At 41.9% G+C, this 19,076-nt stretch overlaps 1 protein-coding gene and 1 long non-coding RNA gene across 19 annotated transcripts in view; one reads left to right on the forward strand and one right to left on the reverse strand.

The window, feature by feature from the left end:
• Positions 1–301: 301 nt before the first annotated feature.
• On the reverse strand, positions 302–3,852 carry LOC149917186 (uncharacterized). The gene is made up of 3 exons (XR_016468110.1): positions 3,152–3,852; positions 1,730–1,980; positions 302–438 (listed from the first exon to the last, which is right to left on the reverse strand). It is a non-coding gene; the product is annotated as an uncharacterized LOC149917186 (long non-coding RNA).
• A 6-nt stretch (positions 3,853–3,858) lies between these two features.
• QTMAN (queuosine-tRNA mannosyltransferase) overlaps positions 3,859–19,076 on the forward strand; it is a 170,017-nt gene continuing 154,799 nt past the window's right edge. For 2 of the 18 annotated variants that reach the window (XM_090143517.1, XM_090143523.1), the window contains exons 1-2: positions 12,325–12,450; positions 14,020–14,120. The gene's annotated coding sequence lies outside the window, so the exon portion shown is untranslated. The other 16 variants (XR_016468109.1, XM_090143504.1, XM_090143506.1 and 13 more) reach the window with 15 other exon arrangements.

The raw sequence follows: 19,076 nt of genomic DNA on the forward strand, positions 1-19,076 counted from the left end.
AACTTGCACATACACATTTAATCTCCATTTTGCATATGCTTATACCTATCGGCAAATTACAAACTGCATATGTGCTGTAGAATTTGCATACATCCAAAGAGAAGGCTCACTTCTGCAGAGGGACTTTTACAAATGTGACCTCTCCTAAGTTATACAAGTAAAATATAGAAAACTCTCTGTCACTTAGAATGTAGAGCAAAAACGGTGATGAAAGAGCTTGCTTGTGATTGAGAAAACAATACATTCTTCAGTCCTTCCATGCAAAGAAAATATGCTTTTTTTTTTTTTTTTTTTTTTCATTTTCCTCCTTCTCTCGCACTAACTGAATGTGGGTGGAAATCAGTAGAAACAGAAAGGGTCATGTTTGCTCCTCAAAATTTGAAGACGGTGTTTTTTTTCCTTTGCCACAGATGCTCCGTGCTCATCAGTTGTGTACTCCTGAGAGAGAAAAGAGAGAGAGAAATTGCCAATAACATTGGTAACCTTAAGTGTAGGCATGCATAAAAATTTGCTGAAAATTGGGTTGTGGTACATGTTCTTATTTTAGATTTGCCCTTGTTAACGTCTTTTTAATAAACAGGTGCATACACTTCCCCAAGCTGTCACTGTTGTTTACCCAGTCTGTACACTTTATAAATCTACTAATGGAATAGACCCAATCATCCTAAGGATCTGCTTTAATAAGCTAGAGTCTCAAAGTTTTCAGGAAAATACTTTCTGGTAATAAAGCTCTGCTGGAAGAGTGGATACAAGCTTTGCAAGGTTTGCTTTTAAAGATAAGAAGCATGTGACACAATTTCATTTGTTAGTTGGGCACAATGTAATACACAGAGTTCCATGCATACTTGACATTCAAATCAGCAACAAAGTGGGATGGATAGAGGAGAAACAAAATTAAAAGGTGTGAGAAAGGTGGAAAAGGCTTTTCTAGGGGAGACTGAAAGAACCACCCCAGCTGTTGGACATTGCCACTCCCTCCCTGGGAGTACACAGTTAGGTTCATGAAAAAATCACATTGAAATAATTTGAGGCAGGTGTTTCATGTCCGCAAAGAGAGACATTCCCTAGAGAGTCTAACTTCCATTCTGGATCCCTCTAAGGGGACAAAACATTTACAGGTGCAGTTCACATCACAGTTTTAGGAATACAAACCTCATTCATTGGGTCTATCTGGAGCAGCAACTCCAGATAAGCTAATAGCTACCATCAATGTATTAGAGAGATTGATACCCATACAATAGTAATTACTTTGCTATTGAAATAAGTAAATAAATTAAGGGTATATAATTAACTGTAGTTTCATCTCATGAGCTTTTAAATTGCATCACTGGAGATCAGTATTGTCCGACTGTAGACAGCAAACACTAATTGCTTAAATTTCTTGTAAGTAATACCACGGGAAGAGTTCCTCCGTTTAATTTTTTGCTAAAGGTGTCAGCTCAGTAGCCCTGGAGAATGTAATCTACATTACTTATCTCCAGAGAAGTGGAGGGAATGAAAGTAGGAAAATAAACTTTCCCTGTCTTGTAGAAGTCATCACTGTTTCTCAGAGTAAGATGGTTAACTCCACACTTTCATTTTCATAGATACAACTGGCAGAGGAACAATGGAGAAATTTCTGCAACGTAGAAAACTCTCCACTGTGTATTTGACACAAAGCTCTCATATGTTAAATGAAAGCTACCTATATTGCTAAGTTGCATAGGAAGAACATCCATGTATCACCAACCTGGTTTGTGCTCAACTCTGTGTCTCTGTGCGTGTTAAATAGCCCAGAATGGATACCTGAAGCTCTGCAGCACTTAGCAGCTTGGTTTAAAGTGGCTGAATGTGGAGCTTCGTATGACTTCACGTGCTTATGAGTTGCACAGTGCCTCATTAGGTCACAGCTCCTCATGTTCACCCAAAGCTGCTCTGAGTCATGGTGCTTCATATGGAACAACGCTCCCAGTGCAGACTTCACTCTGAGCATTATTCTTTCTGGGAAAAGGGGGGAAAAAAAGAAAAACCTTTACAGCAGCAAGACTGGGTGTAGGACAGATAGAGTGATTTGTGAAGAAAAAAGTTACTGAGGGGCTCATTAGAGACAAAGTTATTAGGCCAAGAAAACTGTTAATCCCTGTCACACAGAGGTAACGGAGTTGCCAGTCATGAACTCTAAATTAAGGGCACTGAGTGCAAGAGAAGTGACTCTTTTTTGCAGCTTCCTCAGTACCGTCCGTCTACCATAATGCTGTGGTCTTTTTCTTTCTTTAAATACTGGGCTCCAGCTAATTACTGGCAGGAAGTGCCTATTTTTATGCCATTAGTATGCAAATGAGTGAGAAGTAGAAAAATATTCTAAAGGAACTGTTACAATATCTGTCCACAGATTACTCGCCAATTAGAACATGGGATTAGGGCTGCAGGACCCCAAAAGAGTATGGCCAAAGTCTTTCTGCTTGGGTGCCTAAAGTTTAATTTCAATGGGAACTGTATATACATGGGGCTTTTCCTCAAAAAAAAAAAAAAAATAAAATAAAAAATCAAGTCTAAATTGCCTGCTTACAAATTAGCACTTCTACAGTTCAAAAATGAATGCCTTCACTTCCTTGCCTCAATTTTTCTATAAACTGGGGATAAAACATCCAGTTCTGTCTGCGTTCCAGCACACGCTGGGACCAATCTTGCAGGCAGACTGAAGTTCTCCTCCCACCTCACTCTCTGTGACAATAGCTGAAAGACAAGGAGTTATATTTATAAAAATATTTATCACGCGAGTGATAAATATTTAAAGACTTTCAGATTCTAGCATTTTTGCATAGGTTAAAAACAATAAATAATAGTTTGTCCTTCCCATAGCTTGATGGTATCAGGAACTTCAGAGGTGGACAAGAGTGGAAAACTATTGGGACGTGACTTGATTCAAGTTTTATGAACCTAGAAAAGTGTGAAACAAAGCGCTTATTATCAGAAGGGTATTTCTCATGCATGTCAGCCTTCTCATCACTCTTGTAATAGCTGATTAGCAAATGTAGGGAAAAGATATAATTGCTCAAATCCTTGACTTCTCTCACAGTTGTACTCTTTGGAAATGTTGCTTTATCAGTTCATTAGATGTTACTCATTTTGACTTCCTATTAAAAAAAAAAAAAAAAAAACAACTACATACCAAAGATAACAATACTCTCAACTGAGTCAGCGTGACAAACATTCCTTCTCCGAAAAGTTTTGCTTCAGAGGTTTGTTATTCATTTTGGGTTTACAAAACAGGATGTAACAGTAACACCTGCCTGGTGTCCCACGGGGTAACAGCACCTGAAAAGATTTATCACGGAAAAGAACGCAGCCTCCTACTCGTACATAACTGATAGCAGCCCTGATTTTCTTTCTCTTTCTTCTGCTTATGTCACAAAAGCATCCTTGGACGGTGGGTTTTTTTTGTTTTTTTCCTCCCATTTTTGTTCTAAGCCACGTGATGTACCATCAAGTACATCTTGCTATTTCTTCCTCCCTCCCTGTCCCTGCACCCCAAACTCAGCAGAGCAGGCCCATCGAGCGCTGTAGGCCGACTGCAAGTGGTTGTTAGGTCAGGTTGGATGGGGCTCTGGGCAATCTGATCTAGTTAATTTTGCCAGCAACACAGGCTGGCTATGGCAGGGGGTTGGAACTTGATCCTTGAGGTCCCTTCCAACCCAAGCCATTCTATGACGGGACAAGAGGTAACGGCCTGAAGCTGCACCACGGCAGTTTCCCTTTGGATAACAGGACACCTTATTCTCTGAAACAGCAGCGATGCATCGGGACAGGCTGCCAGAGAGCTGTCCCAGAACCGTGGGGATGCGGCACTAAGGGACACGTTCAGCGGTGGGGGTGGGTTGGGGTTGGACTTGGGGATCCTCGATGTTTTTCCATCCTCGGTGGTGCTGCGTCTCGATATAACGCAGCCCGAGCTGCGGGCGCTTCCCACGCCGGGCGGTCCAGCCCCTCCGCCCCACGGAGATGGCCGGGCCCGGGGCGAGCGGCCCGCCGCGGAAGGAGGAAGGAGGGGGCCCGGCTGGCGGCAGGGGGAGGCTGGCTCTCCTGCGTGCCGAGGGGAGGGAGGGGCCGGGACGCCGGCGCGTCGGTGCCGACGGTCTCCAGGCGGGAGTGAGGAGGAGGAGGAGGAGGTGAGCTCCCTCTGGGTGGGGTAAGGAGCGGGGCCGCCCGAGCGAGGCGGGAGGGAGGGAAGGGGTCAGCGCGGAGCGGCGGGGCGGGCGCTCGGCCCGGCGCCTGGGGGAGGCCGGGAGGAGAGCCGGCTGCAGCAGGAGGAGGAGGAGGAGGAGGAGAAGGAGAAGGAGGAGGAGGGGGTGGGAGCCCGGCCCCGGAGCGCGCGTTGCGGAGGGGAGGGAGCAGAGGGCGGCCGAACCGCCCGGACAGCGCCCGGCTCGGCTGCGGCACCTGCGGCGCGGGAGGCGCTGTGCGGGCACCGCTCGGCCGCCGCCCGCCGCCCCCTAAGATGGCTCCGCGGCCTCCGCGGAGGGGGAGCCGCTGCGGGGCCCGGCGCGGTCCGGCGAAAGCTCGAGCGGGCTGCCCGGCCTGCTGCCACAGCGGGGTGCCGCTGCACGGCGGCCTAACATGGCTGCCCGCGCCTGGCAGGCCGCGGCACGGAGGCCCGGCACGCTGCTTCAGGCGGGGCTCGGGGAGCTGCAAGCACCGGGCCCTCGGGGCTACGTGAGCCCCGGGCTGTGCTTCAGCCACCCCACACCTCCGAAAACGTTTAGGGTTTGTGTTACGTCCTAAACACGTGTGTGGTTTTCTCTTAAAAACGAAACAAACGCAACGCTGGTTTATCGTAAGGCTTTATAAATCGATCTGCTCAATTTGAACCCCAAATGTCCCCATGAAGCCATTAAAACACAAATATATAAAAGTAGTTTTGCTGTCAGGACTGTCAGGAAAAAGCCATAACCTTTGTAGCGTCCTAATGTGCTTCACATTAAAAAAAAAAAAAAGGCATAAAACTCAACTTCACCGAATCGTATAGTTTTAGGGTTTTTCTTTAATTCTTTTAGGCTTGCAGGTGTTATGGGATGGAACACCTCACAGCACAGGAGCTGCCCACTTTGCAAGAGAATCCCAACTTCAGGGAAGTGTGTCTGGGATGAATGAGGCTTGGCAGGTCTGCATGGATCTTTGAACACATGGCTGTGTGCTGAGCGGAGCAGTGGGCTGCTAGGTAGAAGCCATTGGAGGTGCAAATGGATGCACTTTTTGTAAGGGGCAGGAGCTGGAAGGAGGAGTAGTACTGATGAGTTATGATTAAGTTGTTTACTATGAGTGGGGTGAGGGGAAAGCTGCCCAGAGGGGCTGTGGATGCCCCCATCCATCCTTGGAGGGCCAGGTTGGATGGGGCCCTGGGCAGCCTGGTCTGGTATTAAATGTGAAGGTTGGTGGCCCTGCCTGTGGCAGAGGGTTGGAGCTTCGTGGTCCTTGAGGTCCCTTCCAACCTTGGCCATTCTATGATTCAGCTCCTGGAGGGGAAGCATACTTTGTGGTGGGATTTGCTGGTCCTTGAGAATTAGATGTGCATTACCACGACTCAGAGATGAGCACAATAGTCAGGTAAAGATGAGTAGTGGATTTTAGTGTGGCTTATAACAATGGTTTGGCATAATTAAATAGAGCTATTTTATTGGACTCTATTAACCTGGTTAACCTTAAATCTTAACCATGACAGGGCTTTCATGTAAAGAGCCTCCATACAAAGTACAATATTGAATTTTAATTGGAGCTTTCAAGACCTGCTGTAGAGTGTATTCTTGCTTCATCATTTTTTTTCTTTTTACTTTTTTTTTTTTTTTTTTTTACCTTTCTGAGAAGTCCAGGCATAGTAACACACATTGGAAGAGTACTTTCTATCATAAATTTAACAGCTGTGATTCAGATCAGATAAGTCAATTGTGGACAGTTGTGGGTTTTTTGTTTTTTCCTTCTAACTATTATTTTTATTTATTTATTTTTACAGTGGTGTTTTTTGTTTGTTTGTATGCCTACCTCGTAGAAAAAGGTGAGGATCATTTTCACTGCTGTAGTACCTCAGTCTTTGCAAACTTTCTGAACAATTTGCCATTCCTATTTTTAGCCAGCCAGTGGAAGGAAGTGATGGAACCTAAGCAGTAACCCTGCCACCCAGTCCAGCTCAAGACACAGGTGCTTTACAGATACAGGACAAAATCCTTCTCTCTGCACGTAAATAACAATTTGACTTGTAAGGCAGTGATGGTCCTAGCATTATTGTCAGTTATCTTGCCTAGAGTGGTACAGTGAAGCCCCAAGAAGGAAGAACAGCACAAACTGTAGGCAATGGGGGTTATTCCTGTCCTAATTTGACACCGATGAACATCTCTTAAAGGCAGTGTCTTAGGAAGGTGTTGGGAAAGTGTGAGCTGTGTAGGAGGGATAAATAGTTGAATCAAAATGGCAGGAAAATAGTAAAAATGGAGATATGGGGTGAGGTAGCATTTAAGCATGGACCAGGAGCTGAACCTGACACGAAGCTCAGTTCAGCCCACTTGGATGTTAGTTCTCTCTGCAGGTGCTGCTGTGGCCATGTGAGCTGGCATGCTGAGAATGTGCTGGGAGCCTGGGCTTTGCCCCAGGTAAACAGTGCTGTTAATTAATCCTTGCTGATTGCTTTGCCTTAGGATCATTACCAAATAGAACTGGTACTGTTGCTGTAGTCATGCTCAGGGCTTGCAAAGTACCTAAGTTACAGCTGAAACTTGTCATTTATGCTGCTAAGTCAGTCAGACTCCGATGTAAAACTTATATAACTTCCTTAATGTTGTTCTAAAACCAAAATACAGACGTATTTCAAAGATGTTTGGCTGAAGGCCCATTTTAGAGTGGCCGGTAAAAGTAGTAAACTATCCTCAAACAATTCCGCTCAATAAAATTTGAGAATATGAAAACAAAAAGTTCCTGGTTTAGCTTTTCATAAATGCTTTCTGCACTCTGATGCTGCTGTCTTTGACGTTGCCTGCAGCTAGAAGAAGAGCTAAATATATAGTTTTTTAAGGCCCCTGACACCATCTATGCCATGGACTTATATTATTTTATATATTTGATCCCTGACCAAAATGCTGTACAGACAAGAAGAAATTCCAGTAGGTGTTTCTACCACCAAAACAGCACATTACTTCGTTTCTCTCTCAGGGCTCCTGGAGTATGGGCAAAAGCAGAAGGTGAAGCTGTGGTCTCACCAAGCTCTTCCTGATGGAAAGATGACTTCAGCAGCGTTTGCTGTATTGGAATTCCTTACTGTTTCTGTGTCCAGCTGGAATCTAACTTATCTAAGGAAGAAAAAAATAAAGATTTATATACTGCATTGTTTGGCTTTGCCAGATCAGAATATGTTTATACAATACAGTGCTACATAGTCCAGATTGGGATTTCCATTGAGATAAGGCATTTCTGTTGCAGCAGTTGGTGAGCAAATACTTAGTGTGGAATATTGTCTTGTATCAGCTCTTTCAGTGTAAGGAGAAAATCTTGTTCTAAGACTTGAGTTCTTACCTGGTTAAATAAATCAGTTAAAGAAAAATGCTGTTTCTGCATAAATTGGATCTTAAACTGTGTTCAAAAGAAAGTCGTATCTTAAATGCTAAATGTTATTCCTATGTGGAGAGAGTTGTATTTTATTGTAAGAAATAGTAGTTTTTAGTGATGATGGTGTAAAGACGCACTGAAACAGGTTGCCCAAGGAGGCTGTGGATGCCCCATCCCTGGAGGCATTCAAGGCCAGGCTGGATGTGGCTCTGGGCAGCCTGGTCTGCTGGTTGGTGACACTGCACATAGCAGGGGGTTGGAACTGGATGATCATTACGGTCCTTTTCAACCCAGGCCATTCTATGAAGTAATAAGACAGTAATGTTTGGTCTCTTGAGTGCTTCTGCGTACTGCTGGTCATGAGGCAGTAGCCATTGTGTAGTGAGAATAGTAACAAAACCAAAGGAATTGATTTGAAAACTTGAAGTGAGCGAGTGTCTCATTTGTTTTGATCTGGATGTATAACTGAGTATTGCCAGCTAACAGGAACAAAAAGTAAAAGTGGAGGAGAAACTGTATATATTAAAGGTTCTCAGGAAGACATACAGTAGACTGCTGCATTTTGGGAGTACGTTATGTAGCATTGTTTTTTCTCTGCGTGTATGTGAGACGCGTCCTCCGCTAAGTTTGTGAAGCAGGAAAATCATCTTGATCTCTGGTGGCAGGATTGTTAACAGGGGCTGCTGAGAGCCCGCAGCCATCACTAAGCGGTGCAGTTAGCAGTGCGGTGCAGCGCCTGGGTGCTGCGAGGGCACGAGGCCCCGTGTGAATTTCCTTCGGAACAGATTCCTATCAAAGTGTGTCTTACAGGTACACCTTGGCTATCTGTATTGCTGCACGGCAGATGTGAGTGTAAAAATAAATGTGTGAAGCACCAGGCGGAGAATATGAAATTGGAAGTCTGAGAGCTGCATCTTCAAGCAGCCTGTTATCCTAAATCCTGGACTGTAGCTGTATGGCAGCGGGTATATATGTTTTATTGCTGATCTGTGGTATTTCCTGTAGGCAAGTAATCAAAGCTCAATTTATAAATGACAATAGGGAAGCCGGTACTTCAGGCTGATGATCTTTTGAGTATGAGTAGGTCTTTTGATGTCCAAATGAGAAATGGAGAAATATCTAAAATTAACAACGGAATATGTGAAATTAAGGATGGAATGCAGACCTTGGAGGAGAACAGGCAGGGCTGGGCACTGAATGTGGTTTGGTGTGCTCCCATGAATTGTTATTTCTTAGGGTTAAGACACAGAAGGAACACAAACAGCTGAGGCTTCTTAATCCCAATGCCAGTTGATGCTATACAAGAAACTTTGATTTAGATATGCGTGTATGTATATATGTAATCAGGTATGTATGTGTGAGATTTAATGTAGGTGTGATTAGCAGTTCTGTCATTTGCAGTTGAGATGTAGCTAGGATTAATGTATCATTTCCATGCCCTAATTTTGCTGAATTGTTATAAAAAATGTTGAGAACTTATGTTGGAAAAAAAAAAAAGAGGAATTTAATCATTTAATCAATTTTGCATCTGAAAGCATATTTAAGTATAGTGTGCACAACAGTGTGGCTTTATATACTAGTGCCTAGTTCTGTTGCAGGATTATTTCTGGGTAGTCAGGTAGCCATTTTTGTGCAACAGGTTACCTGTAGTCCATGTATACTACTACCATAGCAGTTGTGGGAACTTTTCCCCCTAGAGATGCATCAGTTGTCTTTAAAGAGTTTACCTTGGCCTTGTTTCTGGGAATAGTGAACTCAGTGCTGGTGGTCTTGATGGATAGAATGGGTTTGTCTCGTGGTCACATATGAGGCTTATAATTGCCGTACTCAAGACTTGCTCATTTAGAGTGCAAGATTCCTAATTATTACTAGAAGCTGTCATTGGGGTTGGAAAAGAACCCAACCAACTCTTAAATTCATGCCTAACTAGTTGGATTCAGCTTTAATACATTAGGCTTTTATTCCTCTCCGGAATGGAAGATTTACTGAATTGATGGTCCATGATGGGCATTACTCACAGCAGCAGGATTCGGTGGTCAAATGTTGGAATGAGGGATGATGATCTCACTGTTGCTCTTTGTTATTTTTCTCAATCTGAAAAGACAAAGAAGTCTTTCCTTTGGAGAACTGAGACTTGTGGTTCCTGTTCATTAAACCCATGTAATAGAAACAGAACTGTTCTGAAGTCTTTAAGTGAAGGAACTTGCAGAATATTGCAGAGCTCTATACATATGTGCAAGAATAAATATGTATGAATGCTGAAAAACTGAAAACAATCAGGTGAAGCAGTGATGGTATGTGGCCAGTGGCAGAATAGCTGGGAGAAAGAAAATGCAGGTAGCTCCATTTCTAGGACCAGGTCTTAAAAAAAAAAAAAAAAAAAAAAAACAAAAGACAATAACCTCTTCCTTTGCTGAGATTTCTGTTTGAAACTTCTGCCATTCACCATGTCTGTCTGTTGGATTGCAGTTTAACACAGTACATTTCTGCTTAAAACTTTGTGCCGTTTGAGATAAAATCAAGTTCTCCAAATAAACATCATCATCTCTGTGTTGGCTTTGGAGAATAATTTCTTCTCCTGATCTTACTTAACAGAAACTTTTACAGAAAACATGCTTTTGTTATCATTAAGTCAGTTTTCTTTTGGTTGTGATTTAAATGTAGAGGCAGGATTTATGGAAATGACTGTAGGGTAGTGTTGGCCTAATTAGTCATTATTTCTGGCAAGGCATAAAAAATTGGTCTTTCTTGTGCCTAAAACTAATAGTGTGATTTGTATTTAATCTGTAGGCCTTTTGTAAAAACAAATGATTGTGCTAAGGAGTGCAAAAGATGCACATTTAAATTCCTTATAATATTACTTGGCATGTTGTTCCAGGGAATCATTTAGGTTTTTAGTCGATAGTTACATTCATTAAAGTAGGCTCTGTCTCTCTGGAAAACCATATATTTGTATGTATATATTTATAACAGTGTTGTGTGTTTTTTTTTTTTTTTAAAGAAGTAGCAGTTACTATACTTATTTGCAGCAGCAGTTTTAGAATTGAAGGTGGATTTTGTATGAATGTCTATTTGAGAGTTAAGTAGAAAACACAGCGGTGCTTCATGAAAGCACTAACACCTACTGCAAGGTTTTGCAGGGAGTTCTAATGTTATCCGTGTGATGTTGGGCTCAGTTCTGGCTCTTCCAGTGGGTGGGATTCTTGGCCTTGCTCAGACAGATCGCCTGTAATGGGTATTTCACCCAGAAGTGACCCAGGTGCCTTTAGAGAATTCCACCACCTTCTGCACTCCTGTACGTGTGGAATGCTTCACTAATCAGGCTTACGAAGGGAGCATTAACACAGGGAAGATTGAAAACCTGCCTTAATAAGTAGAAAATAAAAATTGGTGTGTGCATGTGACACGACTGCTTCTCCTCACCTCCTTTCATTGTGGGAACGTGGCTGTGCTGCCCCTGATGTCCCAGAGTGCCATCGGGCATTGCCAGAACATAAAGCTCCTTCATATGTTCCCTTTCACGAGTCTGTTTCGTGATTAAACTTTGAAAACTCACTGCCCCCAATGTGCAACTGCAGTTCTGTGGTAGCTGTGACATTCCTTCCCTCCGCATGCTGTGAACTTCATTCTATAGTAAGATGATTATATTGTCCTTTTAAGTTGGTTGTCAGCAGAGAATAGGGAAGCTGCACTTAGAGCATCTGTATGCAATCTTTGCGACAAGCAGGACCCTCTGGAAAGCTGTTACCGTTGGGGCAGAACTAATCATTCCATGTGAAATTATATAAGGAGAATTAGCTCTGACTCTACCTCATTTCCTTTCATACTGCTGTGAAAATAAGCTTGGAAACGTCAAACCTTCCTCCTTATTTCTCTGTCCAAGTACTTTATTAAGCGCTTTTTTCGTAGCGCTCACTTCTCGTAGATGCTCTAAACATAAATGATGACATCTGTTTCTGGTTCCTGGTGGGATAGGTTTCCTCCTCAGGACCGGAGTCCCAGGTTTGGCTGCTGCTGCCCTCCCTCTGCTCTGACTTTATTTCCCCAGAGGATCCCTCAGAACACTTCATACTTAAGGTAGCGTGCTTGACGTGATGGAAAATTGTCAATCACAGGCCACCTTGGTGATTTAGGAAAAAGATATCAAAAGCCCGTGTGGAGCTCCGAGAAGCAGTAAAGTCACCTGCTGCTTTGCCTGGGAGGGGTCTGCACTCCTACGGCCCTCACGTTTAGAAAAGAAAACCCGTTTCTCAGGAGTTCAGCCGTGTGCTGAATGCACACAGTGCCCACGAATGTGTTCTGACATCTTCACCTTCCCCGGGCTTAGTGCTGAAGGTTTCTGTAACCCTTCCACAACCTAATCCGTTGCTTAACTCTCCCTGGAGGTAACATGTTTCTCCTAGCACCTATTCTTATTTTTTTTTCCTAACCATTTAAGCTTCTTGTGTGTTCCCAGCCCCATGCCCCAGATATTGCAGTGGGATATGATCATCATTTCTGTAACTGCTCTTAACCTATTTTGAAGCCTGTGCCCCACTTCTTCAGTTGTCTGTCTCTCTTTTTTTTTCTTTTCTGTACTAAGGAAAGTTATTTCCCTTTATCTTTCCTGATTGCTTAGCTTTTCTTTGGAGCTCTTCCAGTTTCCTATATCTTTGTATCCAGATCTGAACTTGGATCAGCCAGTCAGTACCAGTGATGTTAGAATCTTTTCTATAGGATACTCTTGTTTATATTATAAAATATAAAAATATAAAGCTGAATGAAATTTTCATATTTCACATTTAATTTAGACTTAAACCTCCAGGCATGGTGATGTGACTTTCTCACTTATTCCTGATTTGTTCCTTCTCTGCTTCCCAGAATGCTTGCAGCTCTACCCAGGTAACTGTAAAGTTTTGCAAGTTTATTGTTCACCATCTAAGCAATAAATTGAAATATTAAATCATCCTACACTGAGAATGCTGTCTTTTGGAATTCAGCTTCACAGCAAACTTGTGTCAGTCCTTCGTAGTCTGTGTCCCTTTTCCTTCACAATTAGAATGTTTTTGAATGCTTAACATTTCTCATTAAGAGCGAAGGCTTTTAATTATTCAGTGGAGAGACCAAGGGGGGTTGGGAAAAACCCTGGCATCCTGCACCTTGGTACAAACCTGCTGGCTGGAGATAAGATCGTGGAGTGGCTGAGGTGAAATTAAATGAATAAATATATATATGCATGCTTATGTGTCTGATTACCTTGTGATGTATCCATAGTCTTTATGGCTATTAGATACACATTAAACAAAAACAGTCTGTGATCAAACACATATAAATATTTGATGTTAGTGTTATTTTACCAATCATGTAGAGCAGGGAGGAGGAAAATGAAAAAGTTATTTCTGTACTTCAAAACCTTTACTTTTTTTCTTGTTACTTGGAACATAATCTGCAGGCATTTTCCTTTCATGTTAGTGTTGTAGCACACCTGATGTGATCAGAAGCCCTTTGTGCATTTAAGTTTCTAAAACCTAAGGAACAGAGAGATTCTGCCAGTGACTCAGAAAGTACCATGGATGATAGCTGATGGTCGAGGCAGATGTGATGGCAACCTTTGTGCCCAGGAAGGCTGCAGGAGGATCTGCAGCTGTCTGCAGGGCTGCTGGCCTTCCAGAAGCAGAAGTGATGCAGATGAGCTATGGCCTTCGAGGCTTTGCAGTGCTTCTGCTTAGGTTGTAAAGCTCTTCCTCACTAGGCCCACAGGAAGCCTTTCTGTAGAGCAGCCAAATTGGCTTCTTTATTAAGCACTTCTTTTCTGGCTCCCTGATGGTAACTCTTCTCTGTGGTGGCAGGTCTTCAAAGAAGAGCCTCTGTGACGGCCTCTGTGTTCTGTCTGGCTGGGTGTGTGGCCTCACCACCAAACTCTGCATATGATTTCTGGCTTGGAGGCTGTGATGGGAGACAGAGAACAGTTTCTAGAGGATTGTTCAACTTTTTTCCTTAAATTAAGGTCTCTAGTGCTAAAACTTTTTTCCTTAAATTGAGACTCTAGCTTGGGAGCTGTCTTAGAATGTATACTAGTGTAGTAGATCTTAAAAAAAAGTAGTTAAAAAGCTGAAGAACAAAGCTAGAATAATAGACATATTAAAAATAATAAAAAAAATCCTTGCCATCAGACAAACTAAATTTTTTTGTTTTATGTTATTATCTCCTTTGCCAACTGTGTTCTTGCATAGTCAGTTTCTTCAGTGCTCAATGCGGCTGCATTGATTCCTAGGCTGTGTAAGATCCTGCCCATTCCTCTCTGGGCTATTAGGAAGTTGTGCTCGTTTCCAGCACACCAAGCAGTAGCCACATATCTGCTTTCTGATCTCAGGACTTCCACTGGTGCTTCCCTGTGCTTCACCTCTGCTGCTGCATCCCTCTCCTGGAGGCTGTGCAGGTGAGATGTGCTTGCTCTTCTCTCTCTTGCAGGGAAGCTCCTGCTCTGCTACATGGAGGGAGAGGCAAGCGTTCCCCCTTCCCCTGCTCCAGCTGAAGGGACTGCACTTACGAGGCAAGCTGCACACAGAAAGGTACGCTCTGATTTCATCAGAAGCATGTGCTTGAGAAATGCAAAGATACTGTAAGTTCAGTAATATGTTCAGCAGAAGCAGCAGCCTGTAAGTAATATACTGAAAGAGGAACTGGATGAAACATGAAGACAACTTCCAAACGAGAAAAGCACGTGGTTTGCATTATTTCCTTCTTGCTTGGTTTTTATGTTGGTGTCATCATAATACAAATGAATGTGCTTTTTCCCTCAAAGTAGTGTTTAAAATTTGATTACCTGCATATTTGTGTTCAGTGTTTAGAGATGTTTGAAGGGTTTTGTTCTTTATCAGCTATTTGTTCACTGAATTGTTCAGCTCAGTGTTCAGCTGGAAGTTGATTGGTAGCTTTTATTGCAGGCTGTCCTGAAAGCAGGTCTGAAGCATTATGTATGTTTTAGTACTGCATTTGAAAATGTGAATTTTGAAAGTGTTGTTATTAAACTCTGTTCAAGGTACAAAACCTATCCTGTTTTCTAGCATTAATTATGCAGTCTCAGTTCTGTGTGAAGGTAGGGCTCTTTATTTGCAAGTAGCTGTTAAAATAAATTGCCAGTACAAGAGGACATTCTACTAATAAGCAAGGGATGCCTGGAGTTGGTTCTACTAAAGGAGAGAATTTAATTCATCCATCGTCAGGGATGATGTTTCTTAGCAACACAAGGTATTTTCACCCGGGGTGCTTTCACAAACTTCCACATTTTTCTTCAAATACAGTTTGGTAATGTTTTATGTGACATGAAGTTTGTCCATCTGTCCTGAAGCTCCCAATACTATTCTATTTCCTCCAACAATCAAATGATCTGGTACACATTTTTTTCAGTGTAATGACACGCAAGTTGACCGGAGAATCGTTTCACATGTCACATTTTCCAAAGGGTTCTGGGAAATTATTTCCTTCTCTGTATAGCAAAGCTAAAAGTTATTGAAAATATGTTATGGTTTCATAATAAAGCAGATACAAAAAATATTGGCTTGGGAGCTAACTAAATGCTTTCTGATAGCCATAGCCTCAAGGGAGATACTTAGATCATTTGTAATAAAGGGCTGTCTTTGATATCTTTTGGTGAATTGACTAGTATTCTGTTTAGATCATAATTTATGAAAAAAACTGCCTTGATACACAATGTAACGTTATCAAATTGTTTGGGTGTAAGAATTGCCTTAATGTATGGCCAGGATTTGTAATGTTTATTCTTGTGTTCTATGTGAACTTAGATTAAGGTGTTGATTCATGAAGACTCTTACCTTTCTTTCTTAGCATTTATTAAAAAGATTGTACTCACGGGGTTGCTGGGGAGATTTGGCTTGGTAAAGGAACATCATCAGGTGTTTAACAAGTGGTAGCAGTACTGGGAACAAGCATCTTACAGTTGTTTTGCTTTGAAAAATAACGTATTTTTGAATTTTTGTTAAACTGCTCTGGAAACTTCAGTAATTCTGATATCTGCTAAGCTTCTCCTTATATCTTGCTTTGAAAGGAAAGATTTTAGCAGTTAGAGGGTGAGAGCTTTATCAGCGATGCATTTGCAAAGTTTTGTGATGAGTTAACTGTTACTCAGCTTAATTAACAAATAGGTTGCACAGAAACTCTTTTAAATAGTGGCAAAAGAAATCTACAGAAATATCAGTTTGATTCTTTGTAATTAAAAAAAAAAAGGTTGCAGTTAATGTTAATGTCAGCTGTGTTTTACTGAGCTTTCATATATACATGTGGGGTCTTTCTACATATGGAATCACATGTAGATATGAAAAAATGGACTGATAGAAATACTGTTAGGGGTACTGTTATGTAAAGGTTTTTTCAGTGGTGTTTTAGAGAGTATGTATTGTTACCATGGGGGGAATATTTAGGGAGTGCTGAGAGCTGCCAACAAAACCTATGCTCGCTCTGTAATTTAACAGGATAGGTTTCTATAAGGATAATGACCTCACACAAATGAACTCGCCAGTAATTCCTGTGTGATTACAAGCTAAATGGCTCTGGGTTTCTAGCTGGTGTTTCTACTTCTGGGACTTATAATCGTACATCCAAACTTGGACATCTTGTTTAAGATCTTTGATACTGAAGGTGTTGCAGTGCAGGTGTTTTTTACCCTGGTATTTGTGTCCAACATGTTGCAAGACCTCCAGGTGTTTCCTTGTCTCCTCTGGAGAATCACCAGATTCCAATCCCAAAAGCTTCTTTTTGCTATCCTACAGGAAGCAGCATCTGAAGAGAGAAGGGAAGAAAGAAAAGCTTAGCCAGCACAAGGGACTTCAGTATATTGAATGTCAGCTCTTTGAACACTGCAGCAAAGCAGTCTGAGACTGCCTTACCTGTAAGTTTGAGCCTTGACAGCTTGCAGAAAGGTCAGGTCTCCACCTTTTCCTTCTGCAAGCCTTTTTTTGGTAAGCCGTCTACACTTCCACCTCTGCCTTGGCCTTCTTATCTGAACTTCATCTGATAAGCTCTGGAATCTGCAGCAGATTCTCTTTACCCCTCTGGGCTCTGTGTGGAAAATTCGTGTTCGGAGGAGCGGGTCAGCTTTGCAGCCCTGATGGCTCATCTGGGTAATTGCACGGTGAGTTGTCATAGATGTTTGCTGCAGGCCAGTGCTTGCAATGCATAAGAAAAATGCAGCTACCTGCTGTGAACGTTGGAAGCAGTTCTGGTAGAGATGCATCAGTTCAAGACTGAGAAGAAAAGGGAGTGCTCCCCTTCCTTGTTTTATTAGCAGAATAGTTGTTTGGGTTAAGGCAGTAATAAGGTGCCTGAGAATGTGATGCTGAAGACAAATTTTACTACTAAATATTATGTGTTGACCACAACCTCAGCCACTGCATTCTGTCCTTACTGCTGCAGCAGGGACTTTTGCCTGTATTCTATGCAATTTCTTATGGTTAAGTATAAAGATACAAAGAACTGATGAAAATAATCTTTTTCAAGGTAGTAAAAGGTCTGGAGTAAGCCTAATAACTAGATAGGAGAACTTGTAATGAGGAACACACACTGGTGTCAGAACCGTTGTAATTTTTCCCAAACTACTTTTCATCTTCACCCATCCATGACTGAAATAAAGAACATTCACTGGATGGCCTGCAGCACGATACAAGTTGTACTTTGCTGGCTTTCGGTTAAAGCGATGAACATATTACTTGAGTTTTAGGAAAGACAGTTTGAAAATGTACTATCTTTAGAATGAAGTCTTGAAGTTATAAGTAGTGTTTTTACTGTTGTTGCATCTTTTTGTGTTCATTCTCAAGGAGTGACGTGATCAGAGTTGTCATTGGGAACATTTAGTTTTTCGTGCAAAGTATTTTGGGGCAGCTCTTGTTTGGAGGAACATGTGATGAAATATAAATGAACTCAGAAATTTATGTAAAAAGGTCATATGTAATTGTTTGGATGCCATTTCTGCAGTTAGTCTCTGTGAAAATGGCAGGGGAGAGTCCAAATTTGTAAGGCTGGAGCATTTCACAGGGTTGTAGCTTGGCCTTGGGGTTCTCATCATTTTGCATAGCTGTGTCCTTTGAGAGTCTGATGAACTGAATTTTATTCTAGTAGTGCTCGAACAGTCATGAATGGGAATTCGAATGTCTTCCTCCATACAGTCATTCTGCTAAGTGTTGTGCTTGCATGTAACTTGTTCTGCATGAGGTGTAATTCCTGGGGCATCAAAGTGTTACGGAGTATCACCACTCTATTTGCTGTATTACTTTTAATTTCCCTTTTTGTGTGTGCACAGCTTTGAAGATTTTAATATGAAATTAGCATACATGCTCTGTGGCTGCCAATATAGAATGTGGGTTTTACCCTGCCTTTACAGTGCCTAGCAGTGTAGTGTCAGGTAGAACTGTGCATTCTTAATGGCATTTGAATGCAAGACAGCTGTGACCCACACCTCTCCCTCCATCTCTATATGAGTATTTTTCAGTATTGCTGTTTTGTAATGAGGGTTGGTATAACCAATTAACTAGACTAAACGCTTTAGAGCATTGCATGGAAACTTCATAGGCTTAAATGCTGTGTTACAAGTTCTTGGTCCAGTTGTCATGTTCTCAAAGAACTGAATTACCAGTCTTGAGGAAAAAAGACAGTCTTTCTCCTTGGGACAGTTAGCATAACTGTGGTTTGTGGTTAAAAAAATAAAAATAAAAATAAAAATAAACACCACTTAGCAGTTAGGCAGCTGTCACGTGGCACCTGCATTCCCTCATCCATACTCTAGTGCTTTTTGTGTACTAGGGAGACTACAGGGAAGCTTGTTTGATGTACTACAGTGTATCTTACAACCGTAATGCTTTGAGAATGAGAGCGACGATTGAGCATCGGGTGACTTAACATCTGATTCAGTAAGCAAGCCTTCCATCATCAGTTAGTTAAAGAAACCAGCTATTGATATAAAGAGTGTTCTTTAAGCTATGATGGCATCTCTGTTACACCAAGAATGTATGTAGTTCTGCACTCAGTGTTAATGAGCTCTATTTTAAATGAAATTTAGCCCCTTTAAGGGCCTTTTCTTCTGTAGTAAGGAATAGACTGATCTGTTTCTCCTGCAGCAGGAAGGGCAAGGGGAAATTCAGTTGATCATATTTTTTCTAGCGCCACTATCACAGGGAATGATGGGGCCAGTTGCTGAGGTTGTAAAGGACTGCCTGGCCCCAGGCATCTATAACTATGTGCAAAGACTCATTCTGCTTAAGCCAAAAATTACGAAATGCACAAGTTTAGACTGAAAATTGATTCGGGTCAGGAAAAACTGGATCCTTCCCACTGACTTTAAGTGGGTAACTAGAGACTTCCATGTGATGGTTCATATAAATCTAAGTGAGTGGACGTTAGATTACACATTCATCATTGTGATTTTCACTTTGATTGCTTAGCATGCGTAAGCATTTGGCAGTATTGTATTTAACTGCTAGGATAATGTTAGCATGGTATATTCTGAATCTATATTT

The sequence above is a fragment of the Phasianus colchicus genome, chromosome 7 (assembly GCF_987193195.1).
Source record: "Phasianus colchicus chromosome 7, bPhaCol1.hap1.1, whole genome shotgun sequence".
NCBI classification, from domain to species: domain Eukaryota; kingdom Metazoa; phylum Chordata; class Aves; order Galliformes; family Phasianidae; genus Phasianus; species Phasianus colchicus.